Raw genomic sequence first — 23,557 nt, 5'->3', positions numbered from 1 at the left:
AAGGCCAGGACAACCAACAAAGACCAGGCAACTGAGTCACAGCCAACTAAAAACACCGCGCACACCAACAACCGGCACAAAAGACCGCCCACCTGCAGGAAGAATCAACCGCAGGACTTGAACTCGCCACCCGCTACACCAACAACGCGAGGCCCGAGGGAGAAGAGAAGAACCGGCTACTCACCAACGCCACGACATCCACCAGGCCTGTCCACGGACCAGGGACCAGCGACCACAAGGGAGGATCCGCCGCCGCCGCCGCCATTACCGCCGAGCCGCTGGGTGCAGGGAATCCTCAACCTACGACCTCTGCTGCTGCTGCGCCGCCGACCCGCGAAAGTCCTCGACTTGCGACCGCGTCGCCTCCTCACCTTCTGCCCTTCTTCGCCGGGGATCCGGCCATCCAGCAGTGGTGTCCACCTTCAGGAGGAATCTTCGGACCCACCGGGGGTGGGTCCAGCCTCCCACCGACAGGCCTAGGCCTAGGCCTGGGAGCTCCAGCAACAGGAACCTCACCCGATGGACTCCAGCGCGGAATGAGTTTCGCGCATGCCCAGTACCTGCCTGTAACAAGAGAAGCAAGTTACATAGATCCAAGCAAGTACAGAATGGCCACAGACATCCCAAAGCCTTATTGTGAGTTTAATCACATTTTGGACCATGGACAGCTCCCCCCAGTAAATAACCTTACTAACATTTCTGGGGCAAATTATACCAATTTGCCAAAATTGCAGTTAGATGGGGGTAATGTTATAGAATGGAGTCAACAATTAAGAGTTGCTCTCATGAGAGAGAATGCACTGTTCCTAGGTAACAGACCTCCCCAAAAGCCCTGGTCACTGGAAATTGACTGCATTCATCACAGGGCATTTTGTATCATGTTAACCTCCATTCCATCTGCTATGTATCCATCTATTGAGGACAATCTAACTGTTTATGATGTTATGCAAAAACTATGTAACCTGTTTTATAGCCAGAGCAGAGCCACTACCACTAGACTATCTAGGGAGTTCCACTCCACCAAGCACAAGGCAGGGGTCCCCATGAGTGAGCACATTTTAAAGATGAATGCTGCAAGGGCAGAGCTCATGCAGAGGGGGGAAATCATCACTGAAGAGAGCATGATAAGCATAATCATAAACTCTCTTGATAGCAGTTGGGACAGCTTCATAACCCAACTAAATAGCCTCAGCTTGCAATACCTAATACTAGGCGCACTGACCAGTCAGCTCGTTGCAGAGGACACTCTGAGGAAGGAACGCCAACTATCCAAAAGGGATCCTAGACCACGAAGAGGGTGGATTTCCAGGATAGGGCCAGGGACACCTCAGAATGTTATTCTTGTGGGTCAAGGAATCACTTAAAGAGGGATTGCCCCAGGAACCATAGGGACAGGGGACAGCACGACAGTAGAGGGGGGAGGTCACCTGAACGCAGGTACCCAAAGGAAAGAGGGCGAGAGTGGTCACCCAACCCCAGGAAACACCACGAGCGCAGAGACCACTCCAGGGACAGTAACTCTGGCTCCATGTATGGGATCAGGCACGATGACCCAAATGACAAACATAAGATAGAGAGAAACACATGGCTTCTGGACTCAGGGGCCAAGAGTCACACTACTTGTAACCCAGAGCTGCTAGACTCACTCACAGAAGTAGACTCAGAAATAAAGGTGGCAAACCAAAGCAAGGTCAAAGTAGTGGGGAAAGGAAACGTACACATCACACAGATAGGGGAATTAAAAGGGGTACTGTACGTACCAGAGATTCCCCACAACGTGCTAGCCATCACAAAGCTGACACGGGACACAAACATAGAGATAAAATTTAAAGATGGAAAGGCACATTTGATCAAGCAAGGAAAAGAGATAGGAAAGGTAACCATACACGAGGGTCTTCCCTACTTCACACCCAACGCAAGGGAGGAAGAAGGCATTGATACCAACACAAACCACAAAGTAGATAAGTATCCAGAAATAGAGGGGGTGCAGCAAGAGGCAGGATGTAGCCAGGAGAAGGCAAACAAGTCTGTATCTATCGGCAAGCCATTGCATGATAACTGCGCCCACCTCCTCCATAGGAGGCTGGGACACATAAGCTTCCCCATTGTAAAGAAAATGACGGAATGTATCGAGGGTCTCAAAGTAAAGAACTGCGAAAACTACTTGGAGTGTTCGGTCTGTAAGCGTTCTAAGATCAAGGTTAAGGCCATCCCCAGGGGATCCAAACGAACCACGGAATACCCCTTCCAATTGGTGCATATGGACTTGGTAGGGCCAATGAAACCCTCTGTAGGGCATAGGAAGCGATTCTTCCTCACGATTGTGGATGACTACACCAGATACGGGTATGTCTACTCCCTCAGACACAAAAACGAAGTGTTCCAAAGATTTAAAGAATTCCACAGAAGAGTAGATATGCAACATAACATGAGAATAAGGCAGATAATGACAGATAGGGGCTCAGAATTCATGGCCAAAGAATTCACAAGGTGGCTGAGGGAACAGGGCATAGCGCATTACACCTCTTCACCTTTCTCCCCCTTTCAAAATGGAGTCTCAGAGAGAAAGAACGGAGTATTGCAAACCATGATGAGATGCGCCCTGGAGGATGCTGGGATGGGGCAGCATTTCTGGTCAGAGGCATTACACTACGCTAATTACACCCTGAATAGACTGTGGTCAAGCTCTATCAATAAGACACCATACGAGATGCTATATAACAGAAAGCCCAACATCGCACACTTACACATATTCGGCGCCCCAGCTGATGTCCACATTCCCAGACAATTAAGAAAGAAGGGGGAGAAATTATCAAAAAGATTGAGATTCGTGGGTTACGAACCGGGCACAAAGGGCTACAGATTTGTCGACAACAATAACCATTTTGTGGTTTCCAGATCAGCCAGTTTCCACGAAAACGCAAACTGGTCGAGGGTACACTCCAACGACATCCCAACCAATAGGGTCACGTTCGAGCATGACCAAGGGGAAAGGGAGGTCAGAGAGGTCGCAGGGCACAAAGCCAACCATCGCAAGGTGAGCGTCAAAGAGTGGAAAGAAGGGCATCCTTCACTGAAGATAGATGACCTGACAGACAAAGAGGCAGACAACATGCAGGAAACCGAGCCAACCCCCAGCAGGCCAATCAGAGAAACCAGAAACAAGCTACCAAAGAAGCTAGAGGACTACGTTATGGCCATCCACAACACCCATTTCATGCCCAACTCATACGAGGACATCCTCGGGCTCCCCCAGGAAGAGAAAGAAAAATGGATGTCTGCCATGGAGAAGGAGATGGAGAGCCTAAGGAACCTCGAGGTATACTCACCCGCCCAAATTCCAGAGGACAAAAAACCAATAGGAACCAAATGGGTGTTCAGGGTTAAGACATTAGAGGACAACAAGGTCCTATACAAAGCAAGACTAGTCGCACAGGGTTTCGCCCAAAGATACCCCGAAGACTATACAGACACCTACTCGCCAACCGTCAGGGCGGAGAGCGTCAAAAGCGCCCTGGTGGTGGCCACCATCCTGGGCTTGGAGGTCTTCCAATTCGACGTACAAACAGCGTACCTGCACGCCGAGTTGGATAAAGAGATATACGTTAAAGCGCCGCCTGGGTACAACGAGGGCGAGAACCAAACCTGGCTGCTGAACAAAAGCCTGTACGGGCTCAAGCAGTCAGGCAAAAGGTGGTATGACTGCCTAGCCAAGGCTCTTAGATCCATGGGCTTCGAGGCCACCTCAGCCGACAAATGCTTCTTTACGAAGAGAGAAAACAACACATTCGAAGGTGTGCTCGTTTACGTGGACGACATCTTGTACATCAGCAAACACAAGGACAGATGTGACAAGTTCGCCACTGAACTGGGTAGCCACTTCTCCTTAAAGTCACTTGGAAAGATCGATAGATACCTAGGGGTCCAGGTGATAAAAACCAACAAGGGTTTCCGCCTCTCCCAGAGAGAAAAGATCATCGAGCTGCTATCCAAATGCAACATGTCCGAAGCAAAACCCAGCAAGACCCCCATGCAACCTGAGTTCCTGAAGACTATGTACGAGGAATCTGAACCTTTCACAGACAATAAGTTGTATAGATCAACGATAGGGTCACTGCTGTATATATCCAACTGGACCAGGCTCGACATCGCCCTAGCCGTCAATCTGCTGTCCAGGCATGTAAGCAAACCCATGGTAACACACTGGAACGCCATCAAAAGACTACTTAGATACTTAAAATTCAGTGCGGATGCCCTACTCTGCCTAGAACCAGAAACATCCGAGAAACCAAAGCTAACCTGCTATGCTGACGCTGACTGGGCTGGGGACATAGAGTGCAGAAAAAGCACCTCCGGCTACGTGCTACTACTCAACAATTGCCCCATCCATTGGTACACTGGAAATCAAAAACTGGTGGCCACATCAACTACGGAAGCAGAATTTGTTTGCCTATCAAAGGCCGCAAACAATTTAGTATGGTTCGATGACCTACTCTGCGACATCTGGGCTGAACCCTCATATCCAATAGTTATCCACGAAGACAACAAGGCAATGATAGAGATCTCTAGGGCCGATGCCATAGGTCAGCGGTCTAGGCACATTGACATTAAATACAAACACGTCAGGCAGTTTTCAGAGATAGGTTTCATTAAGGCAGTACACTGTGACACAGAGGAGCAAACAGCAGATATTCTCACTAAATCTCTACCACATAAACAGCATGCTTACCTCATGTCAAAAATGTGTGTTTACTTGTAATTCGTACCTGTACCTGTGTATTCTCTGTATGTATACAATCACTTCCCCAGGTACCCAGTTAGGCATTTAGAGGGGGTTTTGTCATGATAAATGCCTAACTACTATATCTCCCTGATCACCCGGACCTGCAAGGGTTAACTGACCACATATCCCATAATCCCTGTAACCACTCCTTACCTCTTTGCCCCTCCTCCTGGGTACAAAAGGTCCAACCACATGGTCCACAGATTATTCCAGATGTATACCTGAAAGAGAAAGGTACAAGGTCAGTGACCTCCAGTACCATCAGATCCATAATAAAGCTACTGAAAAGAATTGGAGTCTGTCTTTGAGTTATTGGGCTAGATCCAGCTTTTAACAAAGTTATCTTATTTTAGCTGATTTTTGTTATGCTATACCCTGTTTTTGCTCTGGGAAGTCCGGGGGGTGGGTGTCGGGGGGAGGAGGGGGGTTGGAGGGAGAGGGGGGATGGGGGGCTGGGAGGGGGGAAAATTGTTGTAATGATTGTTAAAACTTTTTAAATAAAAAAAAAATAATGCCAGATTCCCTGGGACCAATCTATATGGATCATTCATGAAGGAGTTATATTATTCTCTACAGCCCATTCAATTCTTCTGATGTCATTTTATCTTCATATCCCATTTTTACACACTGTTTTGATCCTTAATAGGTGGTTGGTGTGGTTGGCTGATTATGGCTTTCTTTTCACTTAGGGCCTTAGGTCATGCAGAGCTTCAGCTGTAATCTCCAAAAAGTTAACAGGCTGTAAAAATCCGGACAATAACTAGACTGCACTAAAGAGCGTGTGTGTGTGTTTTGTTTTCCATGACTGCCTTCTAATGGTCACAAATTTTCCATGCAGAGCACACAGGAAGATGAACTTCACTTCTCTCTTGCAATGCCATAAAATATTTGTTTGTTTTCCCAGACAAGATTTCGTAACTGCTGACTGTGTTGATGGCTAGAAGAACTCACCTACCTGATTTCTTGGAAATGGGGTGGGACAGCTGCACCTTTTTTAATCTCACTAAAGAGCAAGGTGAACTCTGATTTCTCTTTTTTAAAAAAATTATTACTTATTTTTTAAAAAAAATAAAAGGGGGGGAAGCAAAATAAAAAGGTAATTATAATGCAAATACAATACTACACATAAAAAGTGCTTGCAAAGTGAAAAAATACAACAGAAAAAAGAAAAGAAAAGAAGAAGCAAAGTGTAACAGCTCTGAGCTCTCTGTAAGAGAAGAGATTTATGCCAAGCCTTTTCTTTAAAAGGCTTGGCATGACAAACAACCGTACCATTATTAGTCTTGCTGCACTTTCACCAAAGCAGGGGTTTAAAAATATTAAATTAGAGGAGACAACTACTATAGATTGCCAAAAAAAAAAAAGAAAGAAAGAAAAGAAAAGAAAAGAAAAGAAAGAAAAAAAGAAGAAGCCATGCTCATAATTAAACACAGTGTGTAAAGATGGCTAATGGGTAGCAAATTGCCCTCGCTATTTTCGAGCGGTGACGTGCTCCGACCCTCCTGGTTCCACCCGACTTCCTGGGGGTTTGAGAGAGGGGGTTACTGGACTCAGGCTGCTTTATTTTAACGCCAGGTCTGTGGTTAACAAAACTCCCCTCATTTGGGATTTGATTGGGGAGGAAAATGCAGACCTGGCTTGCATTACAGAAACCTGGTTGGGCTCAGAGGGAGGTGTCCCTCTGACAGAACTTTGCCCACCAGGTTTCCAGGTGCTACACCAGCCGAGGGTCCAGGGTAGGGGAGGGGGGGTGGCGGTTGTTATTATTAGGGAGACCCTTAGTCCATGGGAGGTCACTGTTCCCCAGATAGACGGGTGTGAGACCCTCCTCATGAAATGGGGCCCGCAAGGTCAGTTGGACTTGTTGATTGCGTACCTGTCTCCCAGCTGCATAACAATGGCCCTTCCCGGGCTACTCGACGCCCTGTCGGGGCTGGTGGTGGAGTTTCCCAGACTTATTGTACTGGGGGACTTCAATCTGTACTACCAAGCCTTGGTAGTAAAGTGGTCTAAAGCACCCTGTTACTAAGACCAGCTGCCTGCAATTATTGCAGGTTCGAATCTCGCCAGGCTCAAGGTTGACTCAGCGTTCCATCCTTTCTAAGGTAGGTAAATTGAGGACCCAGTTGTGGGGGCAATAAACTGACTTTGAATAAATATACAAAAAGGATGAAGGCTATTGCTTAGCGCATGGTAAGCCGCCCTGAGTCTCCGGAGAAGGGCGGCATATAAATTAAATTTAAAAAAAAAATCTGCCTTCCCTGGGCGGGGTGTCGGGGGTGGCTCGAAAGTTCATGGCTTCCGTGCTCGCTTCGGCAGCACATATACTAAAATTGGAACGATACAGAGAAGATTAGCATGGCCCCTGCGCAAGGATGACACGCAAATTCGTGAAGCGTTCCATATTTTTGCTGAAAAACTGAAGCAGTCTCTGCCACCAGGTTTGGCAGTAAAGGAACTGAAGTGAATCTGTCCTCTGGAATTTGGTCGGTGGGTTGTAATAAAGGAATGAACTTTCAAAAAAAAATTAAAAAAAAAAAAAAAAAAAGAAAGTTCATGGCTTCCATGGCAGCCATGGACCTGACTCAGATTATTCAGGGCCCGACTCATGAGGGGGGGCCACACACCCAATCTTTTTTTAATCTCGGAACGGTGGCAGGTTGAGTTTGGTGGGGGAATAACTGCTATTTACCCCCTGTCATGGATCGATCACTATCTCCTTCGGCTGGGCTTCCAGTATGCCACCCCTCCTCACTGGGATGTGGAACCGACCACCTGGTTCCGCTCCAGGCGCCTGATGGACCCAGAGAGGTTACAGATGAAGCTTGGGATGATACCTCTCTCTCTCTCCCACGTCCCGGTCGTGGCCCTGGTGGATGCCTGGGATAAGGCAGCCACCGGGGCTCTCGACCGTGTCGTGCCTTTGCGGCCTCTGGCTTGTTGCAGATCTCGGTTGGCTCCTTGGTTTACAGGGGAGCTCTGGGGGATGAAGTGCCAAAGGAGAGGCCTACAGTGCTGTTGGAGAGCCAGTGGTTCCGAATCTGACCATGCACAGCTAAGGTTGTTTACACGATCTTACCTGGTAGAGATGGCGGCAGCGAAGCGTTGCTACTTCTCCGCCCTCATCGCGTCCGCAGATAATCACCCGGCTGCCCTGTTTAGGGTGTCCTGCTCCCTCTTGAATCAGAGGGCAGGGGAGGACCCTTTGCGAGGGCGGGCTGAGGAGTTTAGTCAGCATCTGCTGGACAAGATTGCTCAGATTCGGGACGGCTTGGACTCTGACTGGGCAGGGTCACACGGTGGGGAGGCGGCGGGTCTTGTTATTTGGGGGGAGTTCGATCCTGTTACCCCTGAGGAAGTGGACAGGATCATGAGGAAGCTGAGTGCGACAATGTGTGTATTGGACCCGTGTCCCTCCTGGCTGGTTTATTCAGCTAGGGAGGTGACACGTGACTGGATACAGGCAGTGATAACTGCTTCCTTGGTTGAGGGAATAAATATAAATCAAATAAAAAAAAAAGGGAAGCTTTCCTGCCGCCTTGAAGGAGGCAGTGGTTAGGCCCCTCCTCAAGAAACCTGCCTTGGATCCAGCTACTTTTAGCAACTTCCATCCGGTCTCCAACCTTCGCTTTCTTGCGAAGGTTGTTGAGAGCGTGGTGGCACGTCAGTTCCTGTTGGCCCTGGATGAAGCGGAGTACCTAGATCCGTGCCAATCGGCTTTCAGGCCCGGATACAGCACGGAGACGGCATTGGTCCCGCTGCTGGGTGATCTCTGGAGGGCTCTGGACAGAGGTTATTCCTCTGTTCTGGTCCTATTAGATCTTTCGGCGGCTTTCAATACCATTGACCATGGTATCCTGCTGCAACACCTCGAGGGGTTAGGAGTGGGAAGCATTGTTTTATGGTGGTTCTCCTCTTACCTCTCGGGTCGTACGCAAGCGGTGTTGGTGGGGGGGCAGAGGTCAGCCATGAGGCCCCTCACTTGTGGGGTGCCCCAGGGGTCGGTCCTCTCGCCTCTTCTGTTCAACATTTATATGAAGCTGCTGGGAGAGATCATCCGTGGTTTCGGGGTGAGGTATCATCAGTATGCTGATGATACCCAACTTTTTATATCCACCCCGAACCAGCCCAGTGATGCCCTCGACATGATGTCCCGGTGCCTGGAAACTGTATGGGTCTGGATGGGGAGGAACAGGCTTTGGCTCAACCCTGCCAAGACTGAGTGGCTCTGGGTACCAGCATCTCGGTCCGATCAAGAGGTTCTATCTTTGGCTATAGGGGGCGAGGTGTTACCCCCTGTAGACAGGGCACGCAATTTGGGTGTCCTCCTGGACTCACGGTTGAGCTTAGAAGATCATATAACAACCGTGACCAGGGGGGCGTTTGCCCAGGTTCACCTGGTGCGCCAGTTACACCCCTATTTGCACCGGGATGCCCTACGCATAGTTACTCATGTGCTGGTCACCTCCCGTATTGACTACTGCAATGCTCTCTACTTGGGGCTGCCCTTGAAGACTACTCAGAAGCTTCAGCTGGTGCAGAATGTAGCCGTGCGGGTTGTGATGGGAGGATCCCGATACGCCCATTTTACACCTCTCCTGCGCGACTTGCATTGGCTGCCGGTTGCCCTCCGGGTGAGATTCAAGGTGCTGGTGATGACCTATAAAGCCCTACATGACTTAAGCCCAGGATAGCTGTCGGACCATCTGCAACCAGCAACAGCTCCCCATCGTCCGGTGCGTTCTCACAGGGAGAGCCTACTCAGGATGCTGTCAGCTAGACAATGTCCACTGGCGACCCCCAGAGGTAGAGCTTTCTCTGTGGGCACACCCACCCTTTGGAATCAACTCCCCCGGGGGCTCCAGTTGGTCCCTGACCTTCGCACTTTCTGCTGCGAACTAAACACATGGCTATTTAAATTGCCCAGCCTGGACTGATGGGGTTTTGATTATTTTTAATGTATTTTAATATACATTTAATATGTATTTTAACATGTTTCTTACTTGGATTGAGATTGTATATCTTAATTGTTGTGAGCCGCCCTGAGTCCTATGGAGATAGGGCGGCATATAAATCTAATTTAAATAAATAAATAAATGAATTGCATTTTGAAGACATGCAGTTGTACTTGTTCCCTTCCAACTACTGGGATTCTTGTAATAACTATATAGTATAGGTCCGTGATGGCGAACCTATGGTATGCGTCAGGGGTGGTACTCGCTTACCTTCGCTACTGGTTCGCTATGCTCGCGCACGCCTCCTCCACACATGCTTGGAGCCTTCTGCGCATGCACAGAGGGTCAAAAATGGGACATGATGATGTCCGGGTGGGTGGGCAAAGCCTCCCACTGCCGGCGCTACCAGATTGTGTGATCCGGATAGAGCTGGATGAATTTCACCATTGGTAGGCCTGCCACAGGTGGCACACAGAGCCCTTTCTGTGGGCATGCCAGCAGTCGCCCCAGCCCAGCTTCACCACGCATGCGCGCATGCCTCCTGCCAGCCAGCTGGTCTTCAGGTCTCTGCCACGCATACTCAGGGGGCGGGGCCGTACTCAATCTCTTCAGGTTTCCCCCAGCGTGCCCTACCTTTCTAGTCCATTTCTGCCGCCCGTGCCTTCCCCGATCTCTGTAGGTTCCCCCCCAGCGCACCCTACCTTTCTACTCCATTTCTGCTGCCCACACCAACCTGGAAGCCAAAATGGGGCACGGGGCACTGCGCAAGGGTCACCCAGCCCTGTTTGGGGCCTGGAAAACCTCCTGCACCAACCTGGAAGCCAAAATGGGACGCTGGGGAGGCCGGGGCAAATGCACGAGGGGGCCATGGCGCATGCACGGGGGTGGTCACATTGCATTTTGGAGTTCGGGCATGCAGGTGTGCATTTGTGCGCACACACGCTTTGAGCACTCGACACCAAAAAGGTTAACCATCACTGGTATAGGTAGATCTTAACAGAGGGTAGATTTCAAAAAAGCAGAAATTTTTTATTTGCTGGAGATATAATAGATCAATTGGACTTTAGGGAAAAGGCGTGTGTGTGTGTGTACACAAACTCACACACAAACTCACATACACAACTCTAACACAATCTCTCTCTCTCTCCCCCTCCCCCTCTCTCTTACACGCACAGAACGGGTGGCTTCAAGATAAATGGCTTCTAGCACCACCAGCCAAAAAGTATTATGGAACTATCGGTAATTCAATACATTTCCAAGAGAAGAAAAAAGTGATAAGAAACAAGAATTGTAAAGGAACTTGGGGTTTTGTGTGGGAAATACTATAAATATTAAAGAATTTTGAGCCCAGAAATATATTTTGAGTACTTGAGCTAATACAGTTTGAGTACTTAATATTGTTTCTAGGTTTGAATAAAGATATTAGAATTGGGAAATCTATTTTCAGGACCATTCCTAATAATCTTTAGCACTTGAACCATCTCCTAATTTTAAGATCTCTTTCCAGATTATCCCCTCTCTGTTCAAAATGAAGATAAACTCAGATTTTTTGCCCAATGTGTACTTAACCTCCTCCACATTATAGCAATATAACGTGCTTTATATTGCTATTATTATTTATAGTTTGGTGAATGAAGAAGAAGTGGGCCAGGAAGAGAGAATTTGCTGGTGCTCTAGGCAAGAGGGCTGAGGGTGGACATTTCTGAGATGGGTGTATTTTCCATTTGCAAACAGTTAGATATTTGGAGGAAAGGGAAATGCTGAATTTCTGAAAGGCGCCATAAGGGCAGCATTAGCCCTGATCAAGCTTCCTTTTTCTGCTGTGTGACCTTTAGAAACAGGCAGAGTAATCAAAATTAATAGGATCCAAGAGCTTATTAATAGCATCGCAATGGCTCATTTAGCACAACTGACAATGAAGAACAAACCATGACATGCCCGGTATTTGCTACCCAATCATAGCTTGTCTCAGATTTGCAAGCCAGCGAAGCAAGGAAAATGTGAGATCATTACAAGGTCTTTTTCTTTAAATTGTGCAGTAAATATGCAGATACTATTCAGATATATAGTCAAGGGAGGAGAGAATTCTGGTTTGGGGGGATCAACCTTGTTTCATATGTTTATTACTATTTCTCATAGGCTAATTAAGGCTATCAGATCTAGGCTGCAAAAATCTGGCCAATCACCAGATGGTAGCAATGTGATGCAGCTTTTGCTCCCATCTAGTGGTCAGCCAATGTTTTGCACCCATAACTGGTAGCCTAGCAACCTGGCCAACGATGGGTAGATTAAAAGTTTATTAAAAGAACAAATAAGGTTTTAAAATAAACATTGGCAACAGTAAATATATCACCAAATAGCAACAAAAAACACAATATATTTGGGTATGTAATATTATATAGACCCTCCACATTTCAAAATTACATTATCAAGATCTAAATTTTGAAATGCTTGGGAGAAGATGGTTTTCTTAGCCTGGCACCAATAGACAAACAATATGGCTGCTAAACAGCTTAGGACATTCTGCAAAGTAGACCCTCTCCTGAGAATTCCATCTCTTGTACTAACCCACCTGATTATATATGGAAGGGTCATCTGGAGAAGAGCCCTTGAAGAGGACCAGTTCAGACAGAGGTTTGTTTGTTTGTTTATTAAATTTCTACACCATTAATTTTACCTAAGTGACTCTTGGTGGTTTATAACAGCATAATAAAACAATAAAACACCTGAATAAAAGCATGGATTAAAAACAGAGTTAAAAATAAGATTAAAACCTACAAGGTAAAAGTAACAAAGTTAAAAACTCAGAAGGTTAAAAAGGTTAACAAAGCAGCAGGGTTGCCCTCAAGTCACCAGCCACCCCTGGTTGCATCACAGGGTAGGATGGGTCAATGTACTTGGGATGAGATGGTTCCTCAAGTATCCTGGTCCCATGTCATGAAGGGCTTGAAAGGTGATTTCCAACACATTGAATTAGACTCAGAAGTAAACTGGCAGCCAGTGTAACTTGCATAGCAGTGGTATTATATGTATCACCCCGAGGGCTTCCAGAACTGCTCATGCCACTGCATTCTGCATCAGTTGCAACTTCTATCAGTTGCAACTTCCAGGACTACTTGGAGCTACCTCTTCAAAGGTAGCACCAAGTAGTCCATTCCTGAAATGACCAGGGCATGAGTGACTGAAAGGAGGGTTTCTTGACCCAGGGAGATATATACCTGAAGTTGAGTAAGTTGAGTAAAGGTCCTCCAAGCAGTGATGAAATCCAATTTTTTTTACTACCGGTTCTGTGGGCGTGGCTTGGTGGGCGTGGCAGGGGAAGGATACTGCAAAATCTCCATTCCCACCCCACTCCTGTGGGAAGGATATTGCAAAATCTCCATTCCCGCCCCACTCTGGGACCAGTGAGAGGTAGTATTTGCCAGTTCTCTGAACTACTCAAAATTTCTGCTACCGGTTCTCCAGAACCTGTCAGAACCTGCTGGATTTCACCCCTGCCTCCAAGCCACGACTACCATCTGCCCCTCGAGCAGGATTCATGAGTCCAAGAGGATACCTACGTTATGCACTGGGTCATCTGGGGCAGTGCAACTCCATCCAAGATCAAAAATAGTAATCTCCCAAATACCTCAGAGAAGCCTCGTCCCATAGGTGCTCTGTCTTACCAAGGTTCAGTTGAAGACTGTTGTCCCCAGGTCCCCATAGCCTCATCCAGGTTCCCATAGCCTCCAAGCATTGTGAGAGGACAACCATGGTGTTGCTTATTTCACCCGGGACAGAGATGTACATAGATGCCATAATGATGGATGTTCTTATCAGTAGCCTCATGTAATGTTAAAAAGGAATGGAGAAAGTATCAATCAAACCCTATGGCACACCATAAAGCAGAGGCTGTGGGCTGGACCGCTCATTCCCTATCAACATGATTGGGATTCGTCCTGGAGAAAAAAGGTAAACCAGCATAACATTGTGCCACCCTCACCCAACTCCTTGATCCAACCCCAAAGGAAATCATTGATTATGGTTCTGAAGGTTGCAGAGAGGTCAAGAAGAGCCAGGGTGGCTGAACTACCCCACTCCCACTCTCACCAGAGGTCATCCAAAAGCACGACCTAGTCCCATATCCAGGCTGGAAGGGGTTCAGATGATTCATCTCCTTCCCTAGGTATCTCAAAAGGACCTTTTAATAAGAGATAAAGGAGAAGGACATTTATGACTTATATCTGATCAACATTGCAAGGATTTTGTTGAGCAAAAACACAATGAGAGGTATCGCAGATCTTTCCAGAGGTCATAGACAACAATTCACAGAGCTCCCTAGAGCAGCCGTCAGAATCAAATGCCCCAAGCAGCAAATGATCAGTGGCTTGCCAACAAAGTCCAAGAGTAAAACATAGTACAACTTAACAATAAAATAAATCTGTTTCCTTTCCCCTTTGGTCTGAGTCATCATGCAGTTTTTCCAGCCAAGAAGCCCTTTGAGAGAAATTCTGCATGCCTTTTAGAATCGTAGTTCACTGAGGACATTCCCAGAAATACGGTACATTAGAGCAGAATTCTAGAAAATAGATAGAAAATAGGCCTCTTCTGAGCTAGCATTAGTTTAGGCTGGAGTTGGGGAACCAGTGGCTCCCTAGATGTCACTAAGCTGCAATGGCCAGCAAACTCTCCCCACCCCCACCCCCAGCAAGCCAATATGCTCATTACTACTTTGAGAACACAGATTTGCATATTAGGCCTAAGGAGACAAGACTGCATCCATTATTGAACTAGGTGATAACAGGAGCAGAAATTACAATGCAATGAGGTCCAATTTCACTATCTACCATGTTTCCCCAAAAATAAGACCCTGTCTTATATTTTTCTGAACCCCAAAATAAGCATTTGGCCTTATTTTCGAGGAGGTCTTATTATTTTGGGGCACATGGAGCAAGACGGGGCTCCTCTTACCATCTTACCTGATTTCCAGCTCTGTCTCCCTAACCCTAACCAGAGGAAATGGCGGTCACCGGCTGTGCATACGGTTAAATATTTTTGGGGGAGGGCTTATTTTCAGGAGGAGGGCTTATTTTTAGGGGAGTATTTTCGGGGGAGGGCTTATTTTGGGGGGTGGGGTTATTATCTGGGGAGATCTTATTTTAGGGGAAACACGGTAGAACTGCCACCATTAATGTCTGGCAGAGGATTATTCACTACCATTTTAAGTTTTCCACTGATTCATAGATTAAGTGCCATCAAGTGGTTTTCGACTCCTAACAATCACATAGAGATATTTTCTTTACGACAATCTATCCCTCACCTATTGCCTCAAGTCTCCCAATAGGGCACTCATCACCACTATAACTGAATCCACCCCACTTGCTGCTGGTCTTTCTCTTTTTATCTTTCCTTCTACCTTTTCCAGTTTTAGAGCCTTTTCTGGAGATAATTTGAGTCTGGTCATTTGTGCTTCAAGTAAGAACTCTGGGCTAATTTGTTCAATGATCCATCCATTTGTTTTCTTGGCTGTGCACAGTATTCTCAGGAGTAGTCTCCAGCACCAAAGTTCAAAGGCATCAATACTCGTCCTACCTTGATCCTTTAAAGTTCAACTTCCACTTCCTTACAGGAAATACCAGTGTACCTCTAAAAGGAAGAATGTCAACTGCATATCTTGAACTGGTTTCATCTGGTGCAGGGAGCCAGCCAAGGAAAGGCAACAAGGAAAAGAACAAATATCAGGAACAAGGACAAAAGCCACCTCTCCAGACTTTCTGTTGTTTTGCCAAGATATCTCTGACAGCTGTCATTTTTCTGACCAATGAGCAGTTACTCACAGAAGCAAAATAATAATAATAGCAATAGCACTTAGACTTATATACCATTTCACAGTGCTTTTACAGCCCTCTCTAAGCGATTTACAGAGTCAGCATATTTATTGCCCCCAACAATCTGGGTCCTCATTTTACTGACCTCGGAAGGATGGAAGGCTGAGTCAACTTTGAGCCTGGTGAAATTGGAACTGCCAGATTGCAGGCAGACAACAGTCAGCAGAAGTAACCTGCAGTACTTCATTCTAACCACTGCGCCACCTCGCAGTAATAAATAAATAAAATAAAACAGTCCATTAATGATTCAGTTATTGCCACAGTTTACCTGGGCAAACAGGAATGGGCTAGCAAATCATATTATCAAACTCATTTCTGCATTTGCTAACGATATGATTGGGGGAAATAAAGAAATGAACTAGGCACTCTGGAATTCCAATGTGAGGCACAGTGGTTGATAAAGTGATGGGGAGATGCAGGTTCAAGTCTTCCCTCAGCCACAGAACCTCACTGGTAGCTTTGAGCCAGTCATATCCTTTCAGAGAAACTTATCTCATTCAGATGTTTGGGGATAAAATGGAAGGAAATCCCTATATCCTCTTGAATTTCTGAAGAAGTGAGGATATAAGACATAAGACAAAATCTACAGAATATTTTGAAATAATGTGTAAATAGTGTGAAAAATTCATTAAAATGAGGTGGTGCTGCATAAAAGAGAAGGAAAAGTGGCAGCTGGCATTTTTGGAGGGAGTTACCTGATATTGGCTCTGAAATGGCAATAAATACTGCAACTGGTGCCCATTGACCATTTGTTTTCTCTATCCAATACCAGGTCCCTTGTCACAGCACAGCACAGAAATGGGAATATCTTCACTACTGAACACTAACCTGACTATGAGGAATTGACAAGGAATTAATCATCACAATATGATGAATAAAATGTAGAGACATTGGAAAGAGTGCAGAGAAGAACAATGAAGATGATCAGGGGCCTGGAGGTTAAAACATATGAAGAACAGTTGCAAGAATTGCTTTGTCTAGTCTAGTGAAAAGAAGAACTAGGGGTGGCATGATAGCAGTGTTCCAAAATTTGAGGGACTGTCACAAAGAAGAAGGGATCATCTTGTTTTCCAAAGCACCAGAAGGCAAGACAAGAAACAGTGGATGGAAACTAGTCAAAGAGAGAAGTAACTTGGAATTAAGGAGAAACTTCCTAACAGTGAGAACAACCAGTGGAATGACTTTCCTTCAGAAGTTATAGGTGCCCCATCACGAGCTTTCAAGAGGAGACTGGACAGCCATTTGTCAAGAATGGTATATGTCTCCTCTTGAGCAGGGGGCTAGACTAGAAGATCTCTAAGGTCCCAATTCTGTTATTCTGTTAAATCTATCTATTCTCTTTTCTCTCAGTTTCTCTTTACTATGGATCTTTCAGTGTTCCTTTATTTATTTATTCATTCATTCATTCATTCATTCATTCATTCATTCAATTTATATGCCGCCCCTCTCCGAAGACCCAGGGCGGCTCACAATACACTCAAAAAATCACTATAAAAACACTTAAAAATTAAAAACATTAAAAACATTAAAACCCATTCACACCATTCATGGCCGGATCTCGTCAGATTGCAAAGCGAGATAAACAGCCCCAGGCCTGCCGGAAAAGCCAAGTCTTCACCGCTTTTTGGAAGGCCAATAGGATGGGGATGGTCTGGACCTCCATTTATACGTTTGGCTTACAAATTTGAGATTCTTTTTAAAAAAAGTTTAAAGTTTCCTTTCAAACAGGTATTTATTTTTGTTTCCAATGTTAATATATACAGTGTATACAGTTATATATGATACATACTGTATAGTCTTCATTAACAATTTCCTGATATTTATTTTGTTGGCCATATTTTCATGAATACACCTGTAGATTTCTCTGCTATTTAAATTAATTAGCATGTCTTTTTTTTGTTTATACACATACAGTGGATTGTGCACCTGCACACGGCTCTATTCTGAATATTGTAGAACAAAGTTGTTTTTCAACTTGACAACTTTAAGATGTGTGGATTTCAACTCCAAGAATTCCCCAGCTACCATTCAGCATTCCATCACAATTGGCAATTTTAAAATTCTACACTGTTTTGTTTGTGAGGTAGCTTCATGTAATACAGACTTGCCCAGGAGAATACATGATTGCATCCAATCCAGGATTAGAAATTAGATTGTACCTGATGAGAAATTAATATGGCTCCAACTCTTCTTTTTTGAACAGAATTTAAAAAATCTGTTTCTCAGGTTGATATAATTATTTATGAGATATAATGGAAACTAGAAACTTTAGGTTGCAAACATAGTTCTGCTTTGATTGCATTCATGAGCCTAAATGAAAGAATAGTAAGCATTTATCACCAGTAAGTCATCAAAAGCACATGAGATGTCTATTGCAACAACTTGGAATATTGGTTGCCATGACTTGCCATAAAACTATTCCCAAGCGTGGTAGAAATTGGATTAGATTGTTCTAGTGAGTGAGTTGTTCTCTTGGATAGAGTCTAATCATTAAAAGTGTGGGACAGGTTTTATAATAACAATCCTATTCATGTAGCTAACTTTAGCATGTGCCCACAGCATAATAAACTCTAATCATTTTTAAATGACACATTGTCACAAAGTTGCTTTTGTCACAGCTCCATCCCACAACTCCATAGAAGTGACCAAAAGGCATCTCTAGCTATTCCAGTTTTAAAATACCTTTTCTCCAGATCCAAATTTTGATGAGATTATTATCTATGGTGGCTGTAAATGAAAAACAGCTGACCTGTCAGGTGGGAGAAGGCTATCCAGAAGAGCAAGAGAGTCTTGGCTGTTTGGAAAGATGAAGTCAGGATAATCCATCATACACTTTCCTTACATTGTTCCACATTGAATTTGTAAGGACAGCACCATTCATCATTTCAGCAGGAGACAGAGGGGTAAAAAAAGACAAGTGTAGTACACATATTCTTAACATTTTAAAACCTTAACATTAAAAATATTTTAATTGGGGGAGATACTTGGCAATACTGTTGATACCCTGGCACCCTGTACATCCATCCATCCTTCCATCCATCCATTATTATCTATCTAATTACACATGTTAATTTCTACTGACTGCCCCCTTTTAGCCTAATGCCATATTTAAACATTTGGAGAGAGAATTTTACTCCAATCCCCACCCTCAAATGTTCTACTTTATGTTGTTGTTAGTTGTGAAGTCGTGTCCGACTCATCGCGACCCCATGGACAATGTTCCTCCAGGCCTTCCTGTCCTCTACCATCCTCTGGAGTCCATTTAAGCTCATGCCGACTGCTTCAGAGACCCCATCCAGCCACCTCATTCTCTGTCGTCCCGTTCTTCTTTTGCCCTCAATCGTTCCCAACATTAGGCTCTTCTTCATTGAGTCCTTCCTTCTCATCAGGTGGCCAAAATATTTGAGTTTCATCTTCAGGATCTGGCCTTCTAAAGAGTAGTCAGGGTTGATCTCCTCTAGGACTGACCAATTTGATTGCCTTGCAGTCCAAGGGACTCGCAGGAGTCTTCTCCAGCACCATAGTTCAAAGGCCTCAATTCTTTGGTGCTCGGCCTTTCATTCTACTTTATAGAGGAGAAATACATGCCTCTTAACAGGGAGCATTCTGCTATTATAAATCTGCTCTAAGCTGACTGCTTCTTCCCCATGAGATTCACTTCATTTCCCTCTGGACTTCCCCAAACTATTAAACTATAAACAATGCTTGAAGCCCAGAAACAGATGGAAAGCAAGATTTGCTTTTCTATTGCTCAGAAAAAGTCCCAGAGTTTAAAAAAAAAATCCAAAGGTGCTCACCACAATGTAGAATGAATGGAGGGGGTGGGGGTGGGGGGAAATAGCAAGGAAAGATGCCAATTACTGCAGCAACCATGAAAAGTCCTAGCTGAGAACAGCCCATAGGAGCCTTTGATGCAGACAATTGTTTCTGCTGGCAATTTTCCTCCCAGAGGCTTTGGAGATGAAGGGCCCCATTCCACAGATTCTTAAGGCACAAACAACTTTAAAAAAAACAGAAAAAAAGAAGAATTCTCATTGCAAAATCTCCAGCATGGAGGATTTGAAATGAAACTATTTGACCTTGAGCCAAACTGAGAGATTCCTGCTGAGATGATGGAAGAGCTGTTTGGAAGAGGGGTCAAAACAACCCTCACAAATTCATCTCATTTGTCATGGCTAAGTCAGGAATTTGGAGTGGGACGGCAAGAGATCAAAGCTGAAACAAACTTAGTTTCAGGAGATTTTGGGGATGGGTGGATTTTGTTTTCACTTAAAATGCCGTTGTTTAGAACTGGGCCTACTATTTGGGGGGAATGATGGCCTGGCCTACTCTCCTTGACTTATAGAAGCTATTTGTTTTACAAATATATCTTAATTCAGTCTTAAATTCTGTAATGTGTACTGTGTTGGTCTATGACCACAGTAACCTGAATTGAATCCAACAATTGCTATTACCTGGAATGTAGGGAGAGAAATAACATGAGATTTAAAGAGTTGGTAGGTTAGTGACATGCCTAGTTAGATCATCCAAGGCTTTCCTCGGTTCAAATTTTGTTTTTGCTATGAACTCGGGACCGCCTACTACCACAAGCAGTCTCCCACCGGCCAGTACGCTCTCATAGAGAGGGGCTCCTCTGGGTGCCGTCAGCTAAACAATGTCGACTGGCAGCCCCCAGGGGGAGGGCCTTCTCTGTGGGGGCACCCACTATCTGGAACGAGCTCCCCCCAGAGATACGGAGGATCCCGGATCTGCGCACTTTCCGCCGTGCTCTTAAGACTCTCCTATTCCAGCAAGCCGGCCTGGCCTAATTTTCTCCCCTGTTTTAAAATTCTTTTAAATCGAAATTTTAATCTGTTTTAAATTATTGGGATTTTTAATTGTCTCGGGCTAAATTATTTAATCTGGTTTTAATTATGTTTTTCAACTTTTGTATCTTTGTATTTTATTTTGTGCCTGTTCACCACCCTGAGTTCTTCGGGAGTAGGGCAGTATATAAATCTAAAAAAAAAAAAAAAACCTCAGCAAGAAATTTAAGACCATCATTCATCTTAATCTCCCCTTACACTATTTGCAATATGGTGATAATGTGACTGACAATACTGACAATACAAAATTGATTTTGACAATACAAAAGCGACACTGGAAGGACTACAAGAAACAATGGACATTGGACACAGCATCAGGTCTGATTACAGCACCCAGCCTGATATACTTGGGCAAATACCAGGGTCCCAGGAGATAATTATACCACCATTGATATCTCAGCAGACCAGTTTCATTTTTATTGGCCGGTTGCTAATGCACACACACATACACACACACACACACTACTACTACTACTACTACTACTACTACGTTACTACTCTTTTATTTTTCCATAATGCATGGCCCTCAGACTAAGATGACCTAAGGTAGGGGTGTCAAACTCAATTTCATTGAGAGCCACATCAGGGTTGTGTTTGACCTCGGGGGCCAGGGGGGGCATGGCCAGCTCAACATCACTCCTGTCGGGGGCACCTGTGGTGGCCCAAGTGCTCTGCCAGCAAAAACAGGCTCCCCGCATGTGGCCCTCCTGAGCTCCGTTTCCCTGGCAGAGGGTTGCAGGAGGCCATGGCAGCTGAAAATGGAGCTCGGAAGCCCGTTTTCGCTGACAAAAGCACCGCAGGCTGGTCCTTTGCTCTTTCTAGGGGCAGCCCCACAGGCTGGATCCCGCCCCTGGGCTTTGAGTTTGACACCCCTGACCTAAGAGTTCTTGCTTATAGCTATGTTCATGGTTGCTGAAACAAATGGCAGGGCCAGGAAGAAGTTTTCTTTCCTGGTGATTACTCCCCTCCTACTTCTTATGTGTAGAGAGTAAAGAGGACTTGTATGTCTCATGGAAACTGTTCTTCCCAGTTTCTCAGGAAAGGGCCTGGTGGCTCAGCAGATTAAAGCATTGTGATTAACACCAGCTGTCTGTAATTACTGTAAATTCGAATCTCACCAGGCTCAAGGTTGACTCAGCCTTCCATCCTTTCTAAGGTAGGTAAATTGAGGACCCAGTTTGTGGGGGCAATAAGCTGACTTTGTATAAATATACAAAAGTATGAAGGCTATTGCTTAACGCATTGTAAGCTGCGCTGAGTCTCCGGAGAAAGGCGGCATATATATCAAATTTTTTTTAAAAAAGCCATCAATAGACATTGTGAACAAATTCCATCTTTGTCTTCTTAGTGTTAGCGTTAACTCTAATTCAGACTCTCCTTTGTTTGTTTGTTTTTAAAAAAATCATTTACATTTTCAGTTTTTAAATTACAAAAGGAAAGGATCTGTATGTAGCTTTTTAAAAACAAAATGTTTATTATCTCGTCATATTTTATAATTATAATTATAGTCCTCTTCCTGAGTTCCTTAACCTAGATGCCTCTTGTTTTGGGCTACAAGAAGTGGGTGGTTGAGATTGTATGGAGATAATCACACAGGAGAGGAAAGAAAAACATAAGAAGACCATGTTTGTAAGAATGGGAAAGAGTTTGGACCACAAGGCTTTTTGTGCATATTTATGGAGGCAGAGGTTATTACATAAATTTATATATGCTGAAAGCTACTTGAAAGCAAAATGCTTAGTGCCACTATGTTTAGCATCTGATGTGACTCAGGAAGAAGAGGAAATATTTCATTTTGCCAACTGACCACGTGAATATGAACTTCTGCTTTCCCTTTAGCAGCAGAAACTATGTGTGCATCCAAATAAGGAGAATATATAAATTAAAGTCATACCCACTTCACTGGCGTCAATTTAATAGTTTGTTATCAGAATGACAAGTCATCATTTGTAATCAAAACCAAATCAAACACAAACGCTGATAAATAGGCACATGAAGACCCATCCCTTTGAAAGCAGGGGCACTAGGGAAAGAAATCTCATTTCTGGAGTCTCCTGAGTAGTTGGCACACTCCTGCTTGATCACAACTAATATCATGGGAATGCCATTACATATACAAGTAATTTTCTCTATGCATGATAGGATTCCTGTTATGGAATTTCGGTGACCTTGGAATGAAGAAACATCTGAGATATGAAAAATAAACTCTAACCATAAACATGTTGGACTAGAAGACCTCTAAGGTCCCTTTCAACTCTATTATTCTGTAATTCTGAAATCTTGAAATGCTAGAAAGGGCAATGTATTATAAGCAACCAATAAATCTGCAGGTTTGTTTATAAACTGCATATAATTGAATTACAATACCTTCTGCCCAGTGGATTTTGTAGGAAAAAAGAATCCAATTAACCCTTGGATAAGGGGAGATTTGAGTGCCTGAGCTTGGGTTGAGTTGTTTCATTTTCTAAGTTATTTCACAATTCAGGTTTATCAGAGAATTTAATCTTCTAATCAGTTTTATAATACCAAGAGTAAACTCTGAATTCAAAGTTCTCTATTAATATACATTGCTTATGTCTCACATGCAGGGAAAACTAATATGAAGCCCATTGTCCAGAGTATCTTAGATATGGTAGGATAGATGTAATGGGATTTCTGTAGTATCCAGTCAAGCATGGACATCGTTTATCCAAAGAAACTGATATCAACGTTTATAAAATGGAATCTCCTTCATCAGAAGCATGAAAGCTTAAATGTAACAGATTTCCACCATGTGGAGTGGAAATCCATCAACATCATTATCTGAAATGGTAAACTCTAGTCCATAAAAGTGTAAGCCATAATAAATTTGCTAGCCATAAGATCCTTTGTTATTGCTGCTATCTCTCTGGAGCTTTATGTTCTGTTTTCACCCACAATGGAGAAAAAAATGTAATAAAGCACATCAAACACACCAGAGGTGGGTTTCAGCAGGTTCTGACCAGTTCTAGAGAACCGATAGTGGAAATTTTGAGTAGTTCGGAGAACCGGTAGTAAAAATTCTGACTGGCCCTGCCCCCATCTATTCTCTGCCTCCCGAGTCCCAAC

The 23,557-nt window shown here is 44.5% G+C and overlaps 1 long non-coding RNA gene and 1 other non-coding gene across 3 annotated transcripts in view; both read left to right on the top strand.

The window, feature by feature from the left end:
- LOC117675558 (uncharacterized) overlaps window positions 1-23,325 on the top strand; it is a 47,199-nt gene extending 23,874 nt beyond the window's left edge. For both annotated transcript variants that reach the window (XR_015732356.1, XR_015732357.1), the window contains one exon: window positions 23,059-23,325. This is a non-coding gene — a long non-coding RNA (uncharacterized LOC117675558). The remainder of the gene's footprint in view (window positions 1-23,058) is intronic.
- LOC148115283 (U6 spliceosomal RNA) lies at window positions 7,087-7,193 on the top strand. The gene has a single exon (XR_015732845.1). It is a non-coding gene; the product is annotated as a U6 spliceosomal RNA (small nuclear RNA).
- Window positions 23,326-23,557: the final 232 nt, after the last annotated feature.

This window comes from Pantherophis guttatus, chromosome 2 (genome assembly GCF_059756535.1).
Source record: "Pantherophis guttatus breed Tessera chromosome 2, ASM5975653v1, whole genome shotgun sequence".
Lineage (NCBI taxonomy): Eukaryota > Metazoa > Chordata > Lepidosauria > Squamata > Colubridae > Pantherophis > Pantherophis guttatus.
This window is presented reverse-complemented; position numbering and strand designations above follow the sequence as displayed.